The following is a 16,247-nucleotide window of genomic DNA, read 5'->3' on the forward strand; positions in this document are numbered from 1 at the left end:
CGTGTCCGAAAACTTGATTCCGTCACCGTCGCAATCGGCTGTGACTTCTTCTTTCCTCTCTGAATGAAAAAAAAACATACATGTTATAAAATCAACAAAAAATCTAACATAAAATAAACATGATGCATTGAAAACAAAAAAAAAAGTGTGAAATAATAGACAAAGTACTTACACCCAACATACGATTCCAGAACGATCGTGAACCCGCGTAATGAGTAGGCTCGTTCACGGCGTCTTCCTTTCCTCCTCTTTTGTTGAGGGATGCTTGCTTAGACTTCTTCTGAAAATCTTCACTTTTGGTATGCTTTATTAAGCCTTCATACTTGTCACCTGCAATTACACATATGAAATCATAACTAATAAGTTACTGATATTATTTATAATATAAGAGAGTATAAGCTAATTAATACAAATAACAAAACAAGTTAATTAAATACCTTTCATATGGTCTGGTTCCTTTGGGCGCCTAACTACCTTCCAAATCACGTCCCGATATCGTCGAGTACCGACGTCATTGTACCTGATACGGACATTCTGTTCTTGAGACGGTGACCAAGCAAATGATAACTACAAAAAAAAAAGCGACAAAATTTCATATTAGTATAAAATAAAAGTATAACCTTGGTTCTTAAAAAATTTATCAAAATTAATTATTTTGTTTCTAAAACAAAGAATTACGGAAAATATATACCCGAAAGTTATTGAACCACGCCTCTCTTTGTGCATGAGAAGCTTGTGTCCACGATGTAGGAATTGGACCCACGAAATTAGTCTTTGTGCTTTTCGTGACACCTCGTATCACGCAATCGTCCATAAACCTGCATTTATTTTGAACATGTAAAATTACAAAAAAAAAAGAAATAAAAATAGTAGACTAATAAAGAATAAAACTTACCATAATCCCGTCGGCTCAAGAATCATCCGATGATCCGAAGTGTACCGTATCGGCACCCGTGCTGGCTCGTCGGTAGCGTCAGTCTCCTCACCGTCACCGTCTGTCTGCATCGGATCCTCCTGCACAAACTCCTCCTCCTGCTCCGGACGCGTACTCTGTGCTCCTCCTGAGCCGCCTCCACGCTTCCTACCTCGACCTGCTCCAGCCATCTGCAGTAATACAAATAAAAATTAACACAAATAATGATAAATCTGATGCATACCCATCAGGAAACTTCAAATTTTGTAACCACTCACACAATACTTTTCTCTTAGCTTTGTCGAGAGTGAAAATGGATGTTGGCTTAGACCCGTCGCCGCGAATGTGTAATTTGGGACGATGACAAAATTTCTGCAAATCTTTTCTAGAAGCAATGCTATCACATTTTTCACCTTCTACATCCATGATCATGTCAATTAGTTGCTCAAAGAAATTCTTTTCTATGTGCATTACATCCAAATTATGTCTTATCAACATTGTCTTCCAATAAGGAAGGTCCCAAAGAATGCTTCTTTTAAACCAACCGTTTTTCTGCTTTTTCAATTCTTTAAATTCTTCCTCGGTACCATCAATAGGGGATGGTAAATCACATACCGTCTTCCATATCTCATCCCCAGGCACTCGTTTCGGAGGGGCATCAAGCACCTCTTTACCTTTTGTGAAAGCTTTCTTGTTCTTCCTATGTGGATTTCCCTCTCGTAAGAAGCATCTATGGCAATCAAACCAGCTTATTTTCTTGCTATTGGGAAGCTAAAATGCTTTACTTTCCTCCATGCAACAAGGACATGCTTTTTGTCCTTGTGTAGACCACCCAGATAGCATACCATATGCGGGAAAATCATTTATTGTCCACAAAAGGGAAGCTTTAAGTTGAAAATTTTGTTTTTAAGACACATCATAAGTTTCCACCCCAACTTCCCACAAATATTTCAACTCCTCCACCAATGGTTGTAAATAAACATCCAAATTACGTTTCGGGCTTTTTGGTCCGGGAACAATAAGTGACAAGAAGATAAATGGTCTTTTCATACATAACCAAGGTGGTAAATTGTATGGTGTGACCATAACGGGCCAACAAGAATACTTCCTCCCAAAATTACCGAAAGGATCAAATCCATCCGTACACAAGCCAAGTCGTACATTGCGGGGTTCCTTGGCAAATTCGGGATACATCTGATCAAATCGTTTCCATTCTTCCCCATCACTAGGATGACTCATCTTCCCCGGAGCACGTGTGTTTTCTTTGTGCCATCTCATTTGTTCGGCAATGTTTTTGGTGGCATAGATTCTTTGAAGTCTTGGTGCGAGAGGAAAGTAAAACAATTGGTTACATGCTATTGCTTTCTTACTCTTTTTGGCCCTCTTCTTTGCCGTTGCCTTTTTCAACACCAAAATTGTATCTCCTTCACTTGTCTCATATCTATCCGCCTCACAATCTTTACATTTGTCAAGCAAAGCATCATCTTTCCAAAATAGCATACATCCTTCAGGACATGCATCAATCTTTTCATGTGGTAACTGAAGACCTTTAACTACTTTTTTGGTAGTATAGAAACTTCGGGTCATGATATTATCATCGGGGAAAGATTCCTCAAGTAACGAGGCAATGCCATCAACAGCAACAAATGGCATATTGAACTCACATTTCAAGGTAATTAGCCTAGAAGCGGCTTGTAACAATGTCATTCTGCTTCCTTCATACAAGGGTTTTTCTGAGGCTTTTAACATGTCAAGAAAGGCTTTTGCTTGTGGGTGTGGCGGTTGTTCTTCAGAAATAGTTGTAGGTCATCACTATTAAAAATAGTGGAATCCATAGCATCAATAACCATCTCTCTATATGGGTTCTCATCATTTTGTATTTGTTGGGTGTGAGTTTGTTCATGAATTGGAGAATATGCTTCTCCATGTGAAATCCAATTGTAATAATTTGGTTTAAACCCGTTTATAATGAGATGTTCTTCTACTACAATGTCAAGCTGGTATTTCAGGTTTTTGCATTTGGCACAAGGGCACCTAAGTTTTTTGTCTACCAAGTCATATTCATCTTGTTGTTTAGCAAATTCAATAAACTCGCTAACACCCTTTATAAATCTAGCGGTAGGACGTCTTTTCTTATTGGAATGGTCTAATCTTCCTTCATACATCCATGAACGTTCCAATCTCTTCATTTTAATCTAAAGAAGACCCCAAATTAATTTAAACATTTTTAAAAAATAACAATAATATTACATACAAAATTTAAACATTATACTCCACATTATACAATAAACATATGAAAACAATATATAAATATTGTCAATAAGTAATCCATCTTCGAATGGGGTCCTTATAACTCCAACCTAAACCCGTCAATGTACGTTTCAAGTCACTAGCAAACACACTTGTAATTTATTAATGAGGAAAAAATTCGCAGCAATTCCCTTGATTCTCCAAATACACATATACATGTATTCGAAGAACATTAAAGGGATCGCCACCAAACTCATTCCTCATTAATAAATCACAAGTACGTGTTTACTACCTAAATGACTTGAAACGTACAAAGACAGTCCCAAAATGGGGACTATTCAAGAATTACTCCTAATGAGTAATTCTTGAACGGGTACTAAGTCAACATCAAATCAAACAACAACACAATCAAGTACTAAATTAATTAAGTCAATCAATAGCCCAATTCAACCACATAATAAAGGCTTCTATCCTAAAGTCCGTAACATAATTTGAACTAAAATTAGTAAATTTAAAAGGTAACTGGTAAGAGGAGGTTACCTAATCAAGTAAAAGCAAAAATGAAAAGAAAACAAGAAGCAACAAACTACACAGCGTGCGGTGGTGCCTAGCAGCAAACACAAGACAACCCCGAAAAGAGAAAAGAAAAACAAAAATAACAAGGTTATTCTACCTCAATTCATCAATAACATGAATTATCAAACTAAATTTATCAAAATCAAGTCCTAAAGAAGGTTCTACTTAGCTAATAGCTAATTTCTCTTAATCCAAAAGACGGTTCCACTTAGCTAATTCCATTAATGCAAAAGACGGTTTCACTTAGCTTAATATTAATAATAATACGACGATTTCACTTAACTTAGTAATAATAATAATAATAATATTAATTAAGACGGTTCCACTTAGCTTAATACTAATGATAATGAGACGGTTTCACTTAGCTACCAACACCAAACACCACCCCACGACCCACCCCAACCACGCCCACCACGGCCGACCGCCGGCCGACCGCCACCCACCAAACCACCCCCACCCATAACCCTAAACCTAGACAAAAACCCCCTTAATCATTCCCTTTTAATTCAAACACAAATTAAACTAAATCTAACTACAAATTAATCAAACATACTAACTACAAATAAATCTAACCAACTAACAACAAATTAATCAAACTAACTATAAATTAATCTAACAAATTAAACTAAATAAACTGAAATTAAACAAAAACAACTAACCTAATTAAAGAGGGTGGATGTGGCGGTGGAAATGGCGGTGGAAGGGTGGTTGTGTGGTGTTGTTGGTTGGTGTCGTCGTTCGCCAAATCGTTCGCTCGTCCCCTTTTTTTTGTTTCGCAAAGAGTAAAGTAGGAGAGAGGGGCTGAAAGTAATAAAAAAATTGGCGACTGAAAATCAGTCGCCAAATTTGGCGACTACCCTAATTTCAGTCGCCAAATTCAAAAAGTCAGTCGCCACGTAGATTCCCTTTTTAAAATGACAGCCTGGTTTGTACTAAAAATTTTAGCGACTGATTGTCAATTTGGCGACTGAAATTCAGTCGCCAAATTGGCGACTACCCATAATTCAGTCGCCAAATCCAAAATTTCGGTCGCCACGTTTGATTCCTTTTTTGAAAAAGTCAGTCGCCATATTGGCGACTAATTTCAGTCGCCAATTTGAAAATCAGTCGCCAATTTGGCGACTACTTCTTTCAGTCGTCAAATTTCGGTCGCCTGTTTCAGGTTTTCTTGTAGTGAATAAGGTTAAACCCATGAACATTAAGGAGAGTGACTTGGTCCTCAAGTCATTTCGAGCACCATTATCCGTCGATCCGAGGGGAAAGTTCAAACCCAACTGGGCCGGGCCATACCTGGTCAAGAAAATACTTTCGGGGGCGCAGTGAGACTGAGTGACCTAGACGGGGAGGATTTTACAAACCCAACCAACCTAGACCAACTCAAGAAATACTACCCTTAAACCGTAGCAACCAACAACCTAACCCTAGTTTTACAACTAGCAACCACCTTAACCCTCTTCAAGTCAAGTTCCTCAACGCGTTCTGATTTGAAATTGCATGTTTTATTGAGTCTAAGTGGCGGCACCTTGCCCGTTTCAAATGTCCTTTGATCTGTCAAAGGCAACATCCATTTGCACTCAAACAAAACCCCTTGAACTACGAGCATGGTTTGATTTCACCTCTTCAGGTGGATACGTTGGCAGTCCTTTCTTACACAAGAAGGATACAACCATCCCCATAATAAAAAAAACATCCCTGTAATCAAAAAAACATCACCCATATCATCCCCATCAAAAAAAAGAGGGAAAGAACATTCCCTTTCCCGCAAAAATACAAAAAAGAAGCCTTTCTCCCTTCCTACAAAAATCCCACCTTCCCGAGTGCAAATGTTTAGGACGATTCAAACCGAATTGCCTTTACAAAATGGATGGAAGAAACAAGCGTTCACATTTTTGACACGAGCAATCCTCTTATTTAATTAATAATGGGAGGAATTACAATTTTAACAACAAATAAAGCTCGACTAGTCTACAACTTGTGAAAGCTAAGGTGTCGACTAAAACACCTCACATAGTAAAACTAGCACAAAACACACAAACCGTAGCTAGTACAACATAATAATAAAATGGGTAATGGAGATCTTCACTCTTCCATTATACCCTTGCCTTTTCCCTCGGGGTACATCTTCCCCTTGTTCTTCTTGTTGGCCCGCCTAGCTTGAACTTCCTCTTCGGAACGAATCCTCAACGGGTCTACAACGGCGACGGCCTCCGGTCTATTGCAAGACCCCATGTTCAGCCCAAACGAGCCCATGCACGGCCCACTACATTTTTGGGACCCGAGCTTCTCCTCTTTGGTGGCCTCATCACATCCGGGCTAACTCCATCAACATAATCCTCAAAGAAGGCACGGTTGGCCTTGCCAACCTCTCGATAATTCAAGTCGACGACCTCGTCCTTACGGGATTTGGACCTCCCCTCCAAAGATGAAGCTCTTGACCACTTTACGTACGCGGGAGTCACCTATGTCGTGGAAACGGGGTTTGGTTCCTCCCAAAGCGGCCGACCGGCCCACCATATTTCGAAGACCTCCACAAGCTCGGAGTTCCGGAAAACATTCTCTTGGACAAGGGTATCTTGAGCGGGCACCTTTTGTTGACGCCCCATTTGCCTCATGAGCCTTTTAGGATAAATGAAGGAGGCAACCTTCAAACCCACCACCATCAAAGAACGAGGACTAGCGCCCGAAGTGGGCAACCCCGTGAAGGACCTCAAGTGCCACCATGGCACCACCCAACGGATGTGAGGATCACCCTCCTCCGCCAATTTCGCGGCCCAATAGGCCTCGGAGGAAGTAAAGCTATCCGAGTACAACTTCTTCCTCATAGTAAGGTGACGGAAGGAATAAGAGGAGGAATCAATTGGAGGCTCTACATACCTTAGCCACTCCAATAGCCACACTTGGAGGATCCTTGGAGATTCAAATGAAGGAGCTTCTCCACAAGACCCCTCCTTGTCCAAAGCTTAGATAATCTCGCCAAGCACCAACCATTATGGATCTCTACCATGCTCCATTTGCTCAACTACATGAACAAGGGTCATGCTACCATAGCATTTTGGCCACTCCTTCTTCAAAGCATCAACAAAGAGGTATACATGGACAAGGCAAAAGGCAAGAGCCCTTCTCCTAGCCACCTCCGAGACATTGGCATCCAATCGGTTTGAGAAAATGTTGATGAGAGCCAACATATCCACACCATGAGGAGCAAGAAGAAAGTTGACCTGGCTTGTTGACAAGCCCAACATTGAACGGAATTTCTGTTGGGAAATGTGTCCTCAACAATAGTGCGATCACATGATTTAAATATCATTATTAAATCTCATACTAAGAATACGTGAGAGATGATTCTTTATACAGTCAATTGACCGTCATTAATCGGTAATGATTGGCTAACTAGAGTTTGACATTACTGTCGTGTGACGGTGGTGGTCAGTTGATCCCTTTAGGTCACACCTATAGGATGAGGCCCAAATAGATATTTAATTAATTGTATGCGATACAGATTAATTAATTACTTAATTATGGGAGTGCAATTTTGCGTCTTATTGTAATGTGATTAAATAAGATTAAATTTAGTAATTAAGTGTTAATTTACTAAATTAGTTGAGGTATTATATAAGTTTAGACGTAGAGGTAATTAGTTATTTAAAGTTACAAGAAGTTGTAATTTTAACAAACTAGTAATTATGGGACCCATTATATGTTGATATAATGGTAGTATACTACTCAAAAAGTGAAGTGTATGTTATATTATTAATTGTAATATTTAAGTGTTAAATGATTACATTAATAATTAATTATGTAAGATAGTTAAACATATGACTTATAAGAATTTGTGGGACAAATGACAAAAGGCAAAAATGGACCAAAATAGGGCCAATATTTCGGCCAAAACAAGAGAGTAAAAGATGCTCTTTTGTCTTGTATATTTTGATTAAAGCATGATAGTGACTTGTCATATGAGCTTTAATCATACCTATACTCTTACACACTCTACCTAAACTAAACAAGAGAGTAAAAACAAAAGAAAAATGATTCCCCACATAAGGAGAGGCCACCGGTTTTGGCTCTCTATATAGAGCATTTTGTTGCTCAATTTTTCTTGTTGGTTTTTACTTGTTTTCTCTCAAGTTTTTCCCTCACATGCAATTGCAAAATCTCTCATAAATACTAATACACATAAATCTATTACTAGAGGTAGTAATTGTAGGGTTAGATCCGTATAAAACCCATTAAATTTAAGGATTATAACATAAATTTAATATGTGATTTATAGTCATAAAACGAAAAGCATAAAGAAACGATTAAGCAATAGAAATCAACCTCGGGTCCTTTGATGCACGGCGTAAAGAACAGAAATCAACAGCGATTCCCTCCTAATTGTTGCACCCAAGATGTCCGAGATATGCCCTTGTGCTAGAAGTGTTCTCCGATTGCCTTGCAATATAGGGAGAACTTGATGTGAGTTTATGTTGGATGAGAGATCCGAGTTTCGAGAGGCACAATTCCCAAAACCCTAGAATTTTACAAAATGAATGATTAGGTTTGAAGGGAGGAGAAACTCTCCCTTTTGTTCCCTCTCATTCGGCCGTGGGTTTCTTATAGGTGTGACTTTTAGGGACCAGTTGATCACCGCCATCTGTATGACAATAACGTCAAACTTATCTAGCAAGCCAACCGTTATTGATAAACGTGGACCAACTGATTATGATACAAAAGTATACCCTTTGATCCTTTTAGAGATTTATAAGTCCTTGCACTAACTGTAAAGGACACCAGCCCCAACAAGCTCCCACTTGTCCGTACAAGTGTATGTGCAATGACGTTATCCGCACTAACTGGAGGACACCACCTCCAACAAACTCCCACTTGTCCGTACAAGTGTATGTGCGATAACCGATTCTCATATTCATTTAAAATTTCTCCCACTCAATGTAAAACAATTTGCAGATCTGGATCCACAAAGGTCGTATTTTACAATCGATCTGGATCAAGAGTGGTTTCCCCGACTAGAGAGTAACTTAACCGATAAAACGAATCCGTATCCGAGCATGGCCATGCATTTCGATTCTGACTCCTCGAGTGGCCCTGAGAAATATCGAGTACCCGATAAAGGCTGAATATTTCCTTCAACTCGAACTCCTTCCGATCTAAGCACAGCATGAAATGACCCAAAAAAAAACTACTTGGCCCCCTGTTACGGATGACCGTGAGAAAGAAACCAAAGTCACCCAAAATCTGCCTTAGTCTCAAGAGACAGTCGATAGTCAAAAGAATCGACTCTTAGGATCACCATGGAGGTCCTATCCACGACCGGGCACCGAATGTTGTAAAACATTTAGGACTCCACGTCGATGTCACAATTGTGTCCTACGAAATATCCGTATAAATCGCCTCTGTGATTGGTCAGTCAACCGGTTGACTTATGGCTCGTTGAACCCACCATCAACCAACGTCACAAAATAATTGCCGAGTTATCACTCATGTGGGCAATTAAGGACTGAAAAATATAATGTTCGTTCAGTTCACTTTGTGGTGTTCAAAAATTGTCGTACAATTCCACATGAAAAAACAAAATATATAAATATCAAAACGATGATGTCGTATAGAGTACAAAAGGGAATGAATCTAATCCATAAAAGAGTACTACAACTTAGGAACACGTTTAATTCCCATGGAATTAACGTGCCCTTCATGCTTATCTTGTCGTAATGCTTTAGTGAGAGGATCTGCTATGTTATTATCTGTAGCAATCTTTTCTATCACTACTTCCTTTTGCTCCACGTAATCTCGGATTAGATGAGCTTTCCGTTGTACATGTCTAGACTTGTTGCTAGAATTAGGCTCCTTAGCTTGGAAGATGGCACCACTATTGTCGCAATAGATGGTGATCGGGTCATTCGAACTAGGCACTATAGATAGTCCATGTAAGAATTGACGCATCCATATTGCTTCCTTTGTAGCTTCAGACGCGGCATAGTACTCGGACTCGATCGTAGAATCTCTTTATGTGATTTTTGTTTGGAACTCTTCCAGGTGATCTGCGGCGCCATTAAGAGTAAAAACGAATCCAGACTGAGATTTCGAGTCATCACGATCCGTTTGGAAGCTAGCATCTGCGTAACCGGTTGCGCATAGCTTTTGAGGGCCTCCATAAGTCAATACCCAATCTTTAGTCCTCCGTAGGTACTTAAGAATGTTCTTGACAGCCAGCCAATGTGGTTCACCTGGATGCTGTTGGAATCGACTTGTCATACTCAATGCATATGCCACGTCCAGACGTGTGCATATCATGGCATACATGATTGATCCTATAGCCGAAGCATAGGGAATCCGTGCCATGCGCTCTTTCTCTTCCGGTGTCTCTGGTGCCTGAGACTTGCTCAAATGCACCCCTGGAGCCATAGGAAGAAACCCCTTTTTGGAGTTAGTCATGCTGAATCTCTCTAGGATTTTGTCTATGTAAGACTCTGATCGAGAGATAACATCCGTCGTGATCTATCTCGATAGATACGGATGCCTAGAATTCTTTGTGCCTCTCCCAGATCTTTCATCTGGAAATGGTTTTTCAACCATACTTTCACCGAAGTTAAGAGAGGTATGTCATTCCCAATCAGGAGTATGTCATCGACATACAATATTAGGAAGACAATCTTGCTCCCACTCGACTTGATATAAAGACATGGTTCCTCGACCGATCGAGTAAATCCATTTTCTTTAATCACTTGGTCGAAGCGATGATTCCAACTCCGAGATGCTTGCTTAAGTCCATAAATGGAACGCTTAAGTTTGCATACTTTCTTAGGATGTTGTGGATCGATGAAACCTTCGGGTTGTACCATGTACAACTCTTCCTCCAAAAAGCCGTTTAAGAAGGCGGTTTTCACATCCATTTGCCAAATTTCATAGTCATGAAAAGCGGCGATCGCTAAGATAATCCGAATGGAACGCAGCATGACTACGGGTGCAAAAATTTCATCGTAGTGCAAACCTGGCACTTGGGTGAAACCTTTAGCAACTAGTCGTGCTTTATAGATATCTTGTTGACCTTCCACAGAATGCTTTATCTTGTAAAGCCATTTGCATTGAAGGGGACGAACCTTAGCAGGTAAGTCAACAAGATCCCATACGTGGTTCTCATACATAGAGTCCATCTCGGATTGCATGGCCTCAAGCCATAGCTTTGAGTCAGAACTAGTCATGGCACCTTTATAGGTTGCGGGTTCACTACTCGTTAAGAGTAGAACGTCATCTATGTCATGTTCCTCGACCATACCAATGTATCTGTCCGGAGGAATAGAGACTCTTCCCGACCTCCTAGGTTCCTCAGGAATGTTAACCGCAGCCGGAATTGAAGGAATAGGTTCCTCCAATAGTTGCTCGGTACTTGGTTCGGAATCTCCGACGATTCGAAGGTTCTATCACTCTTTGCATTCTCGAGAAATTCCTTCTCTAAGAATGTCGCACTAGCCGCAACAAAAACACGTTGTTCGGTTGGCGAATAAAAGTAATGACCAAGCGTTCCTTTAGGATAACCTATAAAGTACGTCTTGACCGATCGCGGGCCGAGCTTATCCTCGTGTCTCCACTTGACATAAGCCTCGCAGCCCCAAACCCGTATAAAGGACAAGTTAGGGACCGTTCCCTTCCATAGTTCATATGGAGTCTTGTCAACAGCTTTAGACGGACTTCGGTTAAGTATTAGAGCAAATTGTGACGAAGAGCATAACCCCACAATGAGTCAGGCAACATGGTGTGACTCATCATGGATCGAACCATATCAAGTAGTGTTCGATTTCTCCGTTCGGACACACCATTCAATTGAGGTGTTCCAGGTGGAGTTAACTGCAGGGCAATCCCACAGTCCTTTAGGTGTTGATCAAACTCGTGAGAAAGATACTCGCCACCACGATCTGAACGTAGTGTTTTTATCTTTCTACCAAGTAGGTTCTGTACCCTATTTTGGTATTCTTTGATTTTCTCAAAAGATTCACTTTTGTGCTTCATTAAGTAGACATAGCCATATCTACTTAAATCATCCGTGAAAGTGATGAAATACCTATAGCCTTCTCGTGCGGTGATTGACATAGGACCACATACATCCGTGTGTATGAGCCCTAATAGGTCAGCAGCGCGCATTCCAACACCTTTGAAGGAAATTCGAGTCATCTTACCGATGAGACATGATTCACACATGCCAAATGATTGAAAATCAAAGGCCGAGATAGCTCCATTTTTTATGAGCTGTTTTACGCATTTCTCATTAATGTGTCCCATACGGCAGTGCCATAGATACGTTTGATCTTTGTCACCAACCTTTAACTTTTTATTCATTACGTGTAATATTTCGGTGGTCTGATCTAAAACATAAATTCTGTTCATGGAGACTGCCTTGCCATAAATCATATCGTGTAATGAGAAAATGCAAGTATTATTCTCTATTACAAATGAAAAACCAAGTTTGTCAAGTGCAGAAACCGAAATAATGTTTTTCAAAGATCGGGTACATAATAGCAATCATATAATGACAACTCAAATCCGCTAGGAAGCTGGATCACATATGTCCCCTTTGAGATGGCAGCCACTCGTGCTCCATTCCCGACACGCAGTCCACCTCACCCTTTACGAGGGGTTCGATGTTTCGGAGCCCCCGCACATGATTACACAGATGAGAACCACAACCAATATCAAGTACCCAAGTTCCGTAACTTGCATGGTTAATCTCAATCATATGAATAAAAGTAGAAGAAGAAGACATACCAACAGGTTTAACACGACCTGCCTTTAAGTCCTCATGATAAACAGGACATGTACGCCTCCAATGCCCAGTCTTGTGGCAATGATGGCATTCCATGTTTTCATTCTTGCTCTTTGTCGCGCCAGATGAGGTGCTCGACTCACCAGGCCCACTCTTACCTGAACCCGACTTCTTGAACTTCGGTTTACCTACTGCTAGGTTTGCCCGAGCTTTGCCCTTACCTTTCCCCTTGTTTGTCACAACGAGAACATCCTGTTTCAAGCTCCCACTGAACTTCATGTCCTTCTCGGTCTGTACGAGAAGGAGTGCAGCTCATGGGGAGTTTTCTTCAAATCATTCATATAGTAATTCGCTCTAAATTGCGAATAACCATCGTGGAGTGAATGAAGTATGCGGTCGATCACAATGTTCTCGGCCGATCTTACAATCAAAGGTCTCCAACTTCTCGACATTCTCAATCATGCTGAGAATGTGTGGGCTAACTGGTTGGCCCTTCTGGAGTCTCGCATCAAAGAAGCGAGTGGTATGCTCATAGGTCACGATTCTCGGTGCTTTCGAGAATTCCTTAGTGAGCGTGGTGAAAATCTTGTTCGCACCATGGGCTATGAAGCGTTTCCGCAAATTGGGTTCCATTGCAAAAATGAGTACGTTTTTAATCGCACCCGCTTCCATACGAAAATCGTTAAACTTGGTGATTTCAAAGACTCTGCCGTGGGACCTGGGTTTGCGGGATGGGCTCTAATAGATATTTGAGCTTCCGTCGGCGCGACATTCCGTAATGCCGCCTCCCGGTCCGCGAAGTTGGATCCATCATTCTTCGATCCGAGTGGACTGATTCATCTGATTCATGAAGATCCGAAGCCAGGACTCACGGTCCAATGTGGCACTTGGCATTGGGTTATCAGTAGAACCAGCCATTTGTTATTTGCAGTTAAAAATTCGTGATCTACACTGAAAAAGAAAGAAAAACAAAAACGAAATAAGCAACTCATCGAGGTGATTTAAGTCTATTTAAAATTCATTTTAACGTGTAGACTCAATGCACTTGCATAATTGATCTCCCTCAAGAATGATACAAGTGATCCCAAGACTCAATTTCTGTAAATTGATAAGCCAACTGTTTAGCTAATTCTTCCGGAAGAACTCTTGGTCGATAGATTTCCGTAAATCCTATCTATAGTCCACCATAGTCACAGGATCGTACGAGTGACTATGGTGTTGAGATAAAATAGGTCAATCGGTTCCAACTTACCCGACGTAGAAGGGGTCATATTATGCCTACCGACGAAGAAGGGACTCATTGGAGTTTGACCTATAAAGACTATTCTCAATTTTTGTTTATACGAGGAAGATCCCATCAACTAAATTATAATTCATATTAAGTGAACGAATAACTAGCGTTTGCGTGAATGAATTAATTTGGGTGATGGCTTAAAATCGTGTGACATGCGAATGTCAAAGAAAACTAACTCGTGACCTCTATATGTGTCAGTTTTCATGCAATTATTAGGTGGTTTGGTTTTTAGGCGGAATATGATGCATACTATCGTTACAATAAAATAAATAAATGAATGCAATACGTAAATAAAAATTTCCTAGTGTGGCCTATCCTAGTAAAAAAACAAAATACAACTTTGGAATCCACCGTTGGACCCGAAAAGTTTGTCTTGATGTTCCATCTTTGTCCATGTAGCGGGAGTGAGCATCCGGTCTCCATCTTTAGTCTTCTCAAAAATTACAATTAAAATTTACAAATATAAACCTATTTACATTCTAAATAAAAACTGTAATTAAAAGAAATAAAATGGAGATACGAGATCTCAAAATACAACCAAGACCGTGTTCCATCATTACGGTAACACGTTCTACTAAGGCCACACTAAGTTACAACCGTTTGCAAAATAATTAAATACGTAATTAAAAGGCATTCAAAACATTCAAAATATAAACAAGAACGATAAATTAAAATGCATCAACTAAAATTAAATTTATTCGTGACATAATTCCGTAATTATGTTAAATTTATCCAAACCACCAAAAATAATTAAAATTATATGACAAAACCGCTTTAGTCAAGTTAATTTTAATCCGAGATAATCCGTTACTATAAATCGTTTTAAAGTAACTTAATATTACGTGGGTGAACCGTTTCACTATCAAGCGAGAGCATAAATCCGTTTTATGCAATAAAAGGCCGAAAAAAAAAAACAAACAAATTTTTTTTTTTTCTTCACTGCTGGACGTGAACAGTGAACAGTACCACGAATTTTTTTTTTTTTTTTTTTTTTAAATGCTTTAAAACCGAGAGCATCAAAAGGCAAAAAAAATTTATACGGCTCAAAATCGTGAGCAACAAAAGATCAAAACAAAACGGTTTGATAAAACACAATTGCAATTTTAATCTAATCCGTATAGAAAACAAACTACAATTGTTACATCTTCAACATATTGCAATAATTATCGGTTAAAATTACAACATGTGAAGAATGAATCGAAAACAAAACAAGAGATCGTCTGATCTAGCAATAACCATGAGGCACGTTATCCAAGGCAAAAAAAAAATATGAAAACAGGCCGTAAAAACAGAAAAGCCACACGGTTTTCAACAAAAAAGCCGTGACAAAAAATTGGCCGAGACCAAAAAAACAGCCACACGGTTTCAACAATTTTAAGCAAACAAATGATAGATCTTTAGCATATTGCAATGAATATCGATTACAAAAACAATATGCAAAGATCAAATCGAAAACTCGACAAGCAACAACTCACACCGTGTAAACTTGACACGGTACTCAAGACAAAACGCAACAAACAAAAAAAAATTGTGCCGAGAGCAAAACATGGATGCCGCACCAAATTTTTTAAAAAAAAATCATCGTTTCTAAATCCGTTTGATGAAAAACACATAGAAAATTTACGTGGCCTCGCTCTGATACCACTTGTAGGGTTAGATCCGTATAAAACCCATTAAATTTAAGGATTATAACATAAATTTAATATGTGATTTATAGTCATAAAACGAAAAGCATAAAGAAACGATTAAGCAATAGAAATCAACCTCGGGTCCTTTGATGCACGGCGTAAAGAACAGAAATCAACAGTGATTCCCTCCTAATTGTTGCACCCAAGATGTCCGAGATATGCCCTTGTGCTAGAAGTGTTCTCCGATTTCCTTGCAATATAGGGAGAACTTGATGTGAGTTTATGTTGGATGAGAGATCCGAGTTTCGAGAGGCACAATTCCCAAAACCCTAGAATTTTACAAAATGAATGATTAGGTTTGAAGGGAGGAGAAACTCTCCCTTTTGTTCCCTCTCATTCGGCCGTGGGTTTCTTATAGGTGTGACTTTTAGGGACCAGTTGATCACCGCCATCTGTATGACAATAACGTCAAACTTATCTAGCAAGCCAACCGTTATTGATAAACGTGGACCAACTGATTATGATACAAAAGTATACCCTTTGATCCTTTTAGAGATTTATAAGTCCTTGCACTAACTGTAAAGGACACCAGCCCCAACAGTAATACTAGAAATATTAGTATTATTAAAGGTACATTTCTACTACATATCTAGTTAATATTAGTAGGAATTTTTGGGATTAATCTTGGGTGCAATTTATTGGAGTGGCTTCTATACTTGGAGTCTTAGGAGGATCATCCATCATATTTAGCTCAAGAACAAGTGAAGGAAGGTGACCTTACTTGTGCCCATTTTTCGAACAAACCATCAATGTAAGGGACATTGTTTTTCT

At 39.5% G+C, this 16,247-nt stretch overlaps 1 long non-coding RNA gene across 1 annotated transcript; it reads right to left on the reverse strand.

Moving 5' to 3' along the window:
- Positions 1 to 453: 453 nt before the first annotated feature.
- Positions 454 to 1,048, reverse strand: LOC141633734 (uncharacterized). Its single transcript, XR_012538509.1, has 3 exons — positions 896 to 1,048; positions 692 to 818; positions 454 to 567 (listed from the first exon to the last, which is right to left on the reverse strand). It is a non-coding gene; the product is annotated as an uncharacterized LOC141633734 (long non-coding RNA).
- Positions 1,049 to 16,247: the final 15,199 nt, after the last annotated feature.

The sequence above is a fragment of the Silene latifolia genome, chromosome Y (assembly GCF_048544455.1).
Source record: "Silene latifolia isolate original U9 population chromosome Y, ASM4854445v1, whole genome shotgun sequence".
Classification (NCBI taxonomy): domain Eukaryota; kingdom Viridiplantae; phylum Streptophyta; class Magnoliopsida; order Caryophyllales; family Caryophyllaceae; genus Silene; species Silene latifolia.